At 40.2% G+C, this 12,131-nt stretch overlaps 1 protein-coding gene across 1 annotated transcript in view; it reads left to right on the top strand.

Moving 5' to 3' along the window:
- The window catches only part of GRIN2B (glutamate ionotropic receptor NMDA type subunit 2B), a 420,712-nt gene that overhangs the window by 328,329 nt on the left and 80,252 nt on the right, over positions 1 to 12,131 (top strand). The window lies entirely within an intron of this gene.

The raw sequence follows: 12,131 nt of genomic DNA, 5'->3' as shown, positions 1-12,131 counted from the left end.
TTACACAGACTTTATGAACAATGCCTGTCTAAAAGTGATGACTTTCAAATCTGCATAGCCAGATTTTTCTCCAGAGCCCAACTCAGATGCCCAACCACCTTCTTTTAAGCCTCAACTTTTATATCTCGCAGAGACCCTAAGCCCACCAAATTCAAAAGTTAACTCCCTATCTTCTCCCCATCCAAGGCAGAAACCTGGGACTTGCTAGGTGATTCCTTTTCCTCATCCATCCATCTCTTCAACCTACCATCTTTTTATATCTTCTTTTATTGCCTTTGTCATGGATTGCATGAATTACTGCAATTTCCTCCATTCCTTGACTCTAATCCAGCCCTTTTCTAATCTATCCTTCACACAGTATCGTGTGGTTCTTCCTAAAACATAAAATTACTCATGTCAGTTCTCTGACTAAAACTCTGCAATAGAGCTCCAGTGACATCAAGATGAAAACTCAAAGCCATGCTAAGGAGCTTCCATTTCCCTTTTCTTTGTTAACAGCTACTTTCCTGGGAAAAATGTTTGGAAAGAAAGTTGAATTTTTCCACTGTTCTCTTTCTTCCACCTTTTTAGTAATTCTCAGTAATTAACAACCTAGAGCAGCTTCCTTCAGAACCTTGCTACTGAGTGATCAGGGAAAACACCTTTGACTCTCTTTGCTTTGTGCAGTTGAACCATTTGTGTCTCCTTTTGAAAGACACATTGATGATTGGAGTTAGGGCACCTGTACATTGGTGTGTCTTGCTTCCCTCCTCCTTCTCCTTTTCCATCATTTCTTATACTCATGCATAAGAAATTGATCACGGTTCTCTGAATCTACCATACGCTCCTCACCTTCTTGCACTGCACATGGTTTCTGCTTTGTCTAAAAGGGCCGCTTTTCCTCCTCCTACCTCAGACTGTTAGCACTTGGCTAACTCTTCATGACTCTTCAAGGCTTGGTTCAAATTCTGCCTTCTCTGGCAAGCATTTCCAGACTTCTCTGTAGCCTCTATTAGAAACGTATTATGTGTGTTTCCAAACTAACCAATACACTTCATCCATACATTTATTGCACTGTATTGCACTTTCTTATGTTTACTTATATCTCTTCTCCGGAAAATACAGAGAGTCTCTACAGAGGCTGCAGAGAGGTCAGGAGAAGCTTGCCAGAGAAGGAAACATTTGAACTAAGCCTTTAAGAGCCTTGAAGAGTTAGCCAAGTGCCAACAGTCTGAGGTAGGAGAAGGAAAAGCGGCCCCTCTAGACAAAGCGGAAACCATGTGCTGTGTAAGGAGGTGAGGAGGGTATGGTAGATTCAGAGAACCATAATCAATTTCTTATGGATGGATATACGTCCCCTAGAGCAGGAACTGACTCTTTAATCTCTAGAATTCTAGTGCCCAATACAGTATAGAACATAGTAAATGCTCGATGAATGTTAAATGGATAAACAGATCAAACCCTGAAATATCTCATTTAATTCTCATAACATCCCACTGGGTAAATATTATTCCAGTTTTATAGATGAGAAAACCAAGATCTGGAGAGGCTAGATAACTTTTTCAGGATTACACAAATATCAAGTCATGGAGAAATGTGGGTCTGTTCAAATCTCATGGACATTTTGCATGGACCACTGGACTAATTTCTATCGACTGGCACTCGAGAATGACTTCTGATATAGGCTGTTTTCTAGCTTGGTTATGAGACAGGTGGGGAAGGGTTCATATTAAGGAGTTAGGGTTAGAGTTACACTGAGTAGGGAAAATCAGCAATGGATTCTAAGCCCAGTGAAATGGCTGGACATTATGTTTGCTACTATTTCAGTTCCAGAATTTCTACAAATGCCTGTAAAGTCAACACCAGCCAGCCAATCAGCTAACGTTCATTGAGCTACCATTTTATGCTGAATAGAAAGGTAGTAATGCTATTTTTTGACAGAGTTTACACTGAGATATTTTTCTTTCCCCTCTCCTCTTATCTCTGTTTCTTTTTTCAAAATAATTAAACTTCTTTCTAGATTCTTGTCCCTACTGGGTTGAGGGAAGATGTTGGAGGTCCCCTGTCTGCACATGGTTGCTAATTTTATTAATCGCATGCCTGGTTTTAATGCAGGACAGGCTCCACTGTCAAAGAGCATTCCTGGGCCCACATTGCTCTTGTTATTTCTTCCCTTTTCTACCAGAGGCCACCGCTGCCTGAGATACTACCCTTACCACAGGTTGGGAAGATCTAAGCCATCTTAGGCTTTGGCTTTTGAGACAACTAGATGTGTTCTTGCTATCTCTCTTGCCCCTTTTCCTCTAGCATTGACGGGTATGCTTCAAACTGGACTTCCCTCTCCTTTAGTGGAAAGATCTCATCACAGATTTACAAGGTAGAAGGGCAGAGAGTAAGAAGCCATATGAAGTCTTTTAGGTTAAATGGCATTCTGTAACTCAGCTTTGACCAGAGAGTTCTACATTCATTTATTTACTTAAAAAAAATTTGTTCAGCGCCTACAATGCCCCAGGCACTAATCTACTACTCAAGCACCAAGGTTTGGTAACAAAAAAGACAAAAATCTATGCCCTTGTAGAGTATTCATTCTAGAAGGAAAGATAGAAAATGCTGGGACTAAGTAATTTATACAATATAATTATACATCATTCAATTTGTTAGAGGTAAATGTTGAAGAGATAAAATAAAGCAAGGAAAGAGGTCTGAAATGTTGCAGGAGTGTGTTGACATTTTAAGTAAGGCAGACCTCATTGAGAAGATGGATTAGGAGTTACTGAACTGAATGAGGTGGCACTTTTCCCCCCATTTGCCAATTGACGCTTATGGGATATAATTTCTTATTCAGAACTTCAGGAGAAAGAAGGGTGGCTGGTGGACCTAATCCTCTACCTTTTAAGATTTCATGGAAAAGGTCAAATCAACACACATGTGAAGGGAATTTTCTATCATCTTAGTGAGAAGGCACATACTGTGGTCTGTTGAATTGTAAATGAGAGAGAGAAGGTCCCTCCTATGGGGACAGGGCAGACTTCTTGTGATCTAATCAGTGTCCTGAAAGAAGAAGGGAATTTACACTGACAGAAGGGAGGAAGGGGACAGGATGCAGGCAAGATAATGCTGTGAAGGAGGGAGGGAAGCATATGACTGGACATGACGAGAAGGCATATAGAATATTTTCATACAAAGAGAGTGTCCACATGGAGGAGAGGAAGAAGTGAGAATCCAAGGCTGACATAGTTATTGGGAGATGAAGAATATGAAATGGCTAGACTTTGGAGGGCCTTGACTACCAAGCCAAAGAGATTTCTTTCTATTTCTGGTTTGATCATAAGGAGAACTCTTCCAGAAACCATCAACGGAAGGAGCCGGAAGAGTGCAGGGCATCTACCATGGAGCATGGTGCAGAGTGGCTGCTCAGGGAACACCACAGAAGCTGCTATTGAAGTGAATTGCTGGTTCTCTAGAAGGAATATAGTGACATGTATAGTTTTTGAATTCTTAATCATGTAATTTATGCTCATATAGAAATGTTAAACTGTTAGAGCTAGAAGGGCACTTAGAATATGTGGCTTCATCCTTTTATTTTACAATTGAGAAAAACAGAAGGCCAGAGGTTTGAATGATTTAGTGCAAGGTCATACCACTTAGTTAGGCAGAAGATGGGCTCATCTTCCAGATTATTTTCCCAGCAGCTTCTTCTAGGGACTTTCCCCCCAAACAGTCTGGTGCCCACTGGTATGCTACCTTGATATAAATATCATCTTGTATTCAATGGACCCTAATCCCATGTGATCTACAATGAAAAACCGCTTTCTATCAGGTTAACTTGGGAAATGCTGTTTATTATATTTTCATCTTGAAAAGTGAAAATGCACATTAAAAAATGTAGACTCTAAGATTCATGTAGTAAAACAGTTGCTTAATTTCACTGTAGCATTTATCCAAACATGTTTTACCATGGTTTAATTTTTTTTCCCTAAATACCTGTAATCTTGTGGAACTGCTCATAGGAACCATTAGTAAGCCGTTCTCAGTGCCAGTTGACCTCTTGTTAATAGGAAAGAAAAAGGTAGATGTCAGAGAAGCTTCAGGCGAAAGCCTAAAATGATTAAGGAAAATAAGGCAATAGAGGAAAAGCCAGTCCCCCTGCTTCTATCATCTGTCTTCTCTCCCTGCCTGCCTTTGTTCCTGCCTTCAGCAAATTACTTTTGAGCATCCTCTAGTTGCAAATCCTCGTGCTACCAGCTTCACATATGTTATGTTGCTAATTCCTAACCAGCCCCTAGAAAGGTCAATAATATCCCCTGCAAATGAGGAAACTGAGCTCAGAGGTAGCAAGCAATTGCCAAGTTTGCACAATTATGCTAGTGACAGGGCCCAGATTCAAACCAGAGTGTGATTAAAGCCAGTATTTTTGTCTATTGTGCTATTTTTTCCCAGGCTATTTCTTCTTAACCCTCTTTCTTCTCCTCTTCTCTCTTGTGATGTCAACCATGCATAGCACGTATGTTAAAGCCAATCTCGTAATAAGTTAAAGAAGATACTGGACCCTGAAGGAGATGTAAGAATAAGGCTCCTACGGCTCCTATGCCTCTTAGGTATTTAATTTAGCATGTAATTTAGTTTCCCTTAACTAGATCACAAGATCCTCCAGGGCAGAGATTTGTTATCCTTATTCTAAAGTCCTCACTCCACACTTCCTATGAATGCCTTTTGCTTGGAAGTTGAAGTTGGTAAAATCCAGAAATGTTCATTGAACTCATGCTCCTTTCAACTGGACCCTGCCTATTGTCAAAGGAGCTAACTGCAATAAGGTCTTTCATCAAAGGAGAAACTGCTTTCTCTGTGGCAGTGGGAGGAAATTTGAAATTGTAGGAATTCTTATAGCAAGTGACACCTTGCCCCTTAAGCCTTTCACACCTGCCGCCTGGTCTTCCAGGTGACTTAGTGTCACCTACTTGGCTGCATTAAAGCTGGTGCCGGCTGTGTTCTTCACCGTTGCTTGCTCCAAAGAGGCTAATTCTGCACGTCTGGAAGGCTATCTGGTTATTAGTGTTTATACTTTTCTATCCTACTGGATTAGATACTGTAGGAGGGTGAAGGCTATGTCTTACCCTGTTTCCCTCCCAGCACTCAGCCCTGGGCCTGATATGGACTAAGCTCTCAACTGTCTGTTGAGCTTTTTCTGAAACTGTGCTTTAGAAATTCAGCAATCTGATAAACTAGATAGAGCTAGGGTTTATACTACTCCCTGTGTGCTCCCATGTAATTTGGCATGTCAACATTTTGATACATCTGGTTTATTATTGTTCTAGTGATTCAACTGTGGCCCATGTAAAATATACTCCTATTCAGTCCAACAGCAGACAGGCCCAGCCAAGCCTCACCAATGAATTTTCAGCCTTTATAATCCACATCAAACAAACAGCCCCTAAGATATCTGAACCAGTGCTCTCTGACTCGTCAAGCTCAAAGTCATCCCACTGCCAGTGTCCTTTCATCCAACCAAAACCAATAGCATTGAAGTGAAGTCGCAGGATTCGTTATCCCAGAGCACGGAACCTTATTCATGAGCCCTAGGCTTTTGCCCCTGGGGTATTCCTGGTGAGTGGCTCATTATTTCTGATCTTCAGAGCTTTTTCCTAGGTGGAGCAGTTCTCTTTTGGAAGACATGCACAGAAATCCCCTTTGGAGTGGGTGTGAACTTCTCTTCAATGCCAGTCAGGCTACCCCTCCATTCTGTTCAGCCCCTTTCCTCTCCTCCTCTTGGCTCTTTCGGGGGAAGAGGTGGGAAGCATTCCTTCACACGATGGCCAGGGAAGAGGGTATGGGGAGAGGAACAGACTACTTCAGTTATTTTTGACTTCAAGACCATATATGTTATCAGTTCATAATCACCAGAAGTCATATTGTCATCCATACGTGGTTATATTCAGTCAGTAATGGCAGTTAATGAGAAGAGAATTGTGGAAAAGCAACATGGTGGATTGGAGCACATTTAACCTTTCGGCTTCAGGAAGACCTAAGTTTAAGCATGAGTTCTGTTGCTTTCTGGGTTGTGTGACCTTGAACAAACTTACTTAAATTCTCAAAAGCCCACATACTTGAGTTTTCCAAAGCTTGATTTCCTCTTCCATTAAAAAGAGAAAACAATTGTATTAATTTTCTACAGCTGCATAATAAATTTCCACAAACACAGTGGCTTAAACAGCACATACTCATCTCACAGTTTCTGAGGGTCAAGACTCCAGGCATGTCTTTAACTGGATCTTCTTCTGCTCAGGATTTCACGAGATACAACCACAGTATCAGCCCTGCTGAGTTCTCATGTGACGGCTTGAGTGAGGAGGATGCTGCTTCTAAGTGTGTGCTGCTCATTGGCAGAATTCATTTGCTTGTGGCTATTTGCCTGGGGTTCTTACTGCTCATTGACTGGAGACACTCAGCTTTTAGAAACCACTCTCAGCTCACAGCTCTGGTTTTCCAGGTGACTTAGTGTCACCTACTTGTTGACCATGTGACCCTCTCCATAGATAGTTGACAAAATGGCTGTTTACTTCCTCAAGGCCAAGAAGATCTCTGCCTCAAGTGTGTTAGGAAAAAATCTTATGGCTGGGTGCAATGGCTCACACCTGTAATCCCATCACTTTGGGAGCTGAGGCAGGAAGATAGTCTGAGCCCAGGAGTGTGAGACCAGCCTGGGAGACATTGTGAAATGGTGAGTGAGTTGCCCAAGGCAACATTTTTTTAGACTCTCTCTTAAAAAAATATATAAGAAAAAAAAGAAGAAATCTGATATAATATAACATAATCATGGGAGTGACATCATATCATCTTTGCCATTAAAATATAACCTAATTAAAGGAGTGACATCCTATCACTTTGCTGTATCTATTGTTTAAAGTCACAGGGGGTGGATTACACAGGGCAGTATCCCAGTGTGGTCACCTTCAGGTGTATCCACAATAATATCTACCACTTTTTATTACAGCGAGGATTTAAGGACCTGATGTATGTAAAACATAAAAGGAATGTCAGCGCCTTTATTCCTGTATATGAGAGAAACACGAAGGCAGGTATTCTTAAAGAAGAGCAGTCAAAGATAGTAGCTAGAGTTGGAGGAAGAGGAATGGGTAATAAAAGAACAGCTTAGCAAGGAGAGGGCAGATGCTTCTGTTCCTAAGCTTGTCATTAGAAACGTTGCATATATGTCTTTGAATTACTTTTTGTAAATCAGGGAGAGAAACTTCCTATTACTACCTCTCATATCTGCTGCTGTATCAGGCTCTTTGTTTTTGTTCCATGGAGAAGCCATTGTAGACCACTTACTTCCTTGTTTACCAGTGAACACTGTCTGGGGAGTTAAGAAAGAAAAATGTTCAGTGTCCCGAGGTGACTGACTAGGAGAATATAAATTTCTGTGGTGAAATGATGCCTTTGAGTTTCTTCTAATCATTCCTGTCAATTTTACCTCTTTCTCTTTTCTCTTCCTCAGATTCCACAGTAGGTCTTTAGAGTCACCCACTTTTCTTTCTGTTATTTAAACATTTATTTATGTAGAACTTGCCTTATGGGAAAATGCAAGTGAATCAGAGAAATCAGTGAATTGGACAGGAGAAATGCTGATGGAGATCAGGAAAGGGAGCTGTTGACATCATTCCTTCCACCTGGAGGCCTAAGCTCATATCAAGTGAAAAAGAAAATGAAAAACTAGAGCTTGGGGAGAAAAGAAGAAGGACGAGTGGAAGAGGAAGACATTGTTTATTTCTCTGAAGAAATTAGCACAGTCACACCTGGCTTTGTTGTGCTTCACTTTCTTGCACTTCACAGACATTGTGTTTTTACAAATTGAGCATTTGTGGCAACCTGGGTAGAGCACGTCTACAGGTGCCATTTTCCCAACAGCATGTGCTGGCTTCATGTCTCTGTGTCACATCTCGGCAATTCTCACAATATTTCAAACTTTTTCATTATTATTGTATCTGTGATGGTGATCAGTGATCTCTGATGTTACTACTGTGATTGTTTTGGGGTGCGACCAACCATACCCAGATAAGACAGCAAACTCAATCGATAAACGTCTTGTGTGCACTGACTGCTGCAGCAACTGGCCTTTCTCCCATCTCTTTTCCTCTCCTTGGATCCCCTTGTTCCCGAAGACACCACAGCACTGAAATTAGGCCAGTTAATAGCCCTCTGGCCTCTAAGTGTTCAAGTGAAAAGAAGATTTGAACATCTATCATTTAAAATCAGGAGCTAGAAATAATTAAGTTTAGTGAGGAAGGCTCATGGAAAGCCTAGAAAGGCTGAAAGCTAGGTCTCTTGTACAAAACAATTAGCAAAGCTGTGAATGAAAAGGAAAAGTTCTTGAAGGAAGTGAAAAGTGCTACTCTGGTGAACACACATGTGATAAGAAAGCAAAGGAGTCTTTATCACTGACGTGAAGAAAGTTTTAGTGGTCTAGATAGAAGATCAAACCAGCCACAGCATTCCTTTAAGCCAAAGCATAATCCAAAGCAAGGCCCTAATTTTCTTTGATTTTTTGAAGGCTGAGAGAGGTGAGGAAGCTGCAGAAGAAAAGGTATAAGCTAGCCAAGGTTGCTTCATGAGGTTTAAATAAAGAAGCCATGTTCATAACATGAAAGTACAAGATGAAGCGGCAAATGCTGATGGAAAACCTGCAGCAAGTTATCCATAAGATCCAGCTAACATCACTGATGAAATGGCTACACTAAACAACAGATTTTCAATGTAGATGGAACAACCTTCTGTTGGAAAAAGATGCCATCTAGGGTCTTCATAGCTATAGAGGAAAAGTCAATGCCTGACTTTAAAGCTTTAAAGACAGGCTGACTCCCCTGTTAGGGCTAATGCAGCTGACGAGTTTAAGCTGAAGTCGGTGCTCACTGACCTATTTCAAAAATCCTAGAGCCTTTCAGAATTAAGCTCAATTTACTCTATCCATGCTTTATCAATGGAACAACAAAGCCTAGATGATAGCACATCTGTTTGCAACATGGTACTGAATATTTTAAGCCCACTCTTGAGACCTACAGTTCAAAAAAGGAGATTCCTTTCAAAATATCACTGCTCATTGACAATAAATACATCTAGTCATTCAAGACCTCTGATGGGGATATACAAGGACATTAATGATTTTTTTCATGCCAGTGAACACAATATTCAACAGCCCATAGATCAAGGAGAAATTGTAACTTTCAAGTCTTATTATTTAAGAAATACATATTGTAAGGCTATAGCTCCCATGTAGAATGATTCCTCTGATGGATGTAGGCAAAGTAAATTGAAACCTTCTAGAAAGGATTCATCATTCTAAATGTCATTTAGAACATTCATGATTCATGGGAGAAGGTCAAAATATCAACATTAACAAAAGTTTAGAAAAAGTTGATTCCAGCCTTCATGGATGACTTTGAGGAATTCAAGACTTCGATGGAGGAGGTAACTACAGATGTGCTGGGAATAGCATGAGATCTAGAATTAGAAATAAAGCCTAAAGATGTAACTGCATTTGCTCAAACTCATGATAAAACTTGAAGAAATGAGTTTATTCCTATGGATGAGCAAAGCAAGTGTTTTCTTGAGATGAAATCTATTCCTAGTGAAGATGCTGTAACATTGCTGAAATTACAAAAAAGAATTTAGAATATTACATAAACTTAGTTGATAAAGCAGTGGCAGGGTTTGAGAGGATTGCCTCCCATTTTGAAGGAAGTTCTGTTGTGGGTAAAATACCATCAAATAACAATCATGATACAGAGAAATCTTGCATGAAAGGAAGAGTCGATTGTTGTGGCAAACTTCATTGTTGTTTTATTTAAGAAATCACCACAGTCACCCCATTCTTCAGCAACTACTACCCTGATCAGTCAGCAGCTATCAACATAGAGGCAAGATCCTTCTCCAGCAAAAAAGATCACAACTGGTTGGAGGCTCAGATGAAGCTTAGCATTTTCTAGCAATAAAGTTTTTTGTTTGTTTGTTTGTTTTTTGAGATGGAGTTTCGCTCTTGTTACCCAGGCTGGAGTTCAGTGGCGCAATCTCAGCTCACCGCAACTTCTGCCTCCTGGGTTCAAGTAATTTTCCTGCCTCAGCCTCCCGAGTAGCTGGGACTACAGGCACGCGCCACCATGCCCAGCTAATTTTTGTATTTTTAGTAGAAATGCGGTTTCACAATGTTGACCAGGATGGTCTTGATCTCTTGACCTCGTGATCTACCCGCTTCAGCCTCCCAAAGTGCTGGGATTATAGGCATGAGCCACCACACCCAGCCACAATAAAGTATTTTTAAATTAAGGTATATGCATTGTGATATTAGACATAATGCAATTGCACACTTTATAGACTACAATATAGTATAAAAATAATTTTTATATTCACTTGGAAACAAAAATCTGTGACTTTCTTTATTGTAATATTTGCTTTATTGTGGTGGTCTAGAACCAAACCTATAACATCTCCTAAGTATACCTTGTACTAAGAATTTGACTTTTTAAAAATTATTATTTTCCAGACTCAAATCTAAATATCTTTTAGAAAACAGCCTTTATATATTTCCTAAAGAAAATTATGTATGTATTTCCAGTGTAAGAAAATTTAGAATAATTTTGTCTTCATGGACTAAATTGATGGTCATTCATCACTGAAAAAGAGACAGTCCTCTATTGTGTGGGGAAGGCTTTTAATTGGCTGCTGCTATAATTGATGGTATATTATTTTGCGGCATTACTGAGTTTGAACGATAAGCCAGGTAGCCATGGAATTATGGCATAATGAAAAGATTTCAGAGAAATATGTCCCAAAGCAAAGTTAAGCCCCAACTCTGCGAAAGCCAGCTCCATGACCCTGAGCAGTCACTAAATCAGTCTGGGCTTCAGTTTCCTCATTTTTCAAGTGAGAATTCTAAAACATAATATCAGTAGATGGGGACCTCATGAGAAAATGACAGTCATCAGAGTATCTCACACATAACCAGCATTCAAATATTTGAGGATCTGTGGAAAAGGGATGCATAAGCAAATAACATACATTTTGGCAAATGAATTCTTTACAAGATGCAAAGCTAGTCTAACTTGTACTTCTTAAATGTGTTTGAAGTTATAATCTTATATCTAAGTGTCAGGGGAATGGTTACAATCAAAGAATACATGTAGTAATTAGCCACTGAGAATAATTCGCCCTTTAAAGAGTCACAGCTTCTTGGATCTGGTAGGCACATTTGATGAAGATAAGGTCTGGGCTGAGAAAGGTTTGGTGACTCACGCAAGGTCATACGCTGAATAGCAGAGATAGAACTAGAAACCAGCGCCTTGCCTCCTCCTACTCAGTGCTCCTTCAGCAGGGCAGAGTGTGCCCTTACAAGTGATTCTCAGGGAAGAATGGTGAAAATAGGTACTGACTTTCATAATCAAAATAAAGAGTCATTTTTTTAAATAAGGTTACACTTTGGTTTACTTCAGTTTGTTTTCTTGTTTGTTTTGAGATAGAGTCTCACGGTGGCTCACGCCTATAATCCCAGCACTTTGGGAGGCTGAAGTGGGTAGATCATGAGGTCAAGAGATCAAGTTGCCCAACTGGAGTGCAATGGTGGTGCGATCTCAGCTCACTGCAACATCCGCCTCCAAGTTAAAGCAATTCTTGTGCCTCAGCCTCCTGAGTAGCTGGAATTACAGGTATGCACTACCACACCTGGCTAATTATTTTGTATTTTTAGTAGAGACAGGGTTTGATCACATTGGCCAGGCTGGTCTCGAACTCCTGACCTCAGGTGATCTGCCTGTCTTTGCCTCCCAAAGTTCTGGGATTACAGACATGAGCCACTGCGCCTGGCCTTAAGGTTACATTTTCAGAATGACTTTGATTAATTAAATTTCACTTCTATAGAAACATAGCTTTGAATTGCCAAAAATGTTACAAATTCTAGACAACTAATTCCAGATACTGAAGAAGGAGGCCTGCATTTTCTAAACTGAACTTCATTAAAGCACCTGCCTATATATTCTTTTTGACTAGTAAACACTAAAAATGGTGATGCACAGGGCTCAGTCCCGAATTCACTTCTAGTTAAGATGATCATCCATGACTTTGTTGCCGAAACAGCATATTCATTAAGTTCATAGATGAGACTGAAT

This window comes from Cebus imitator, unplaced genomic scaffold (genome assembly GCF_001604975.1).
Source record: "Cebus imitator isolate Cc_AM_T3 unplaced genomic scaffold, Cebus_imitator-1.0 Scaffold2, whole genome shotgun sequence".
In the NCBI taxonomy this organism is placed as follows: domain Eukaryota; kingdom Metazoa; phylum Chordata; class Mammalia; order Primates; family Cebidae; genus Cebus; species Cebus imitator.
The sequence above is the reverse complement of the archived record's forward strand: the minus strand, read 5'-3'. Positions and strand labels throughout refer to the sequence as shown.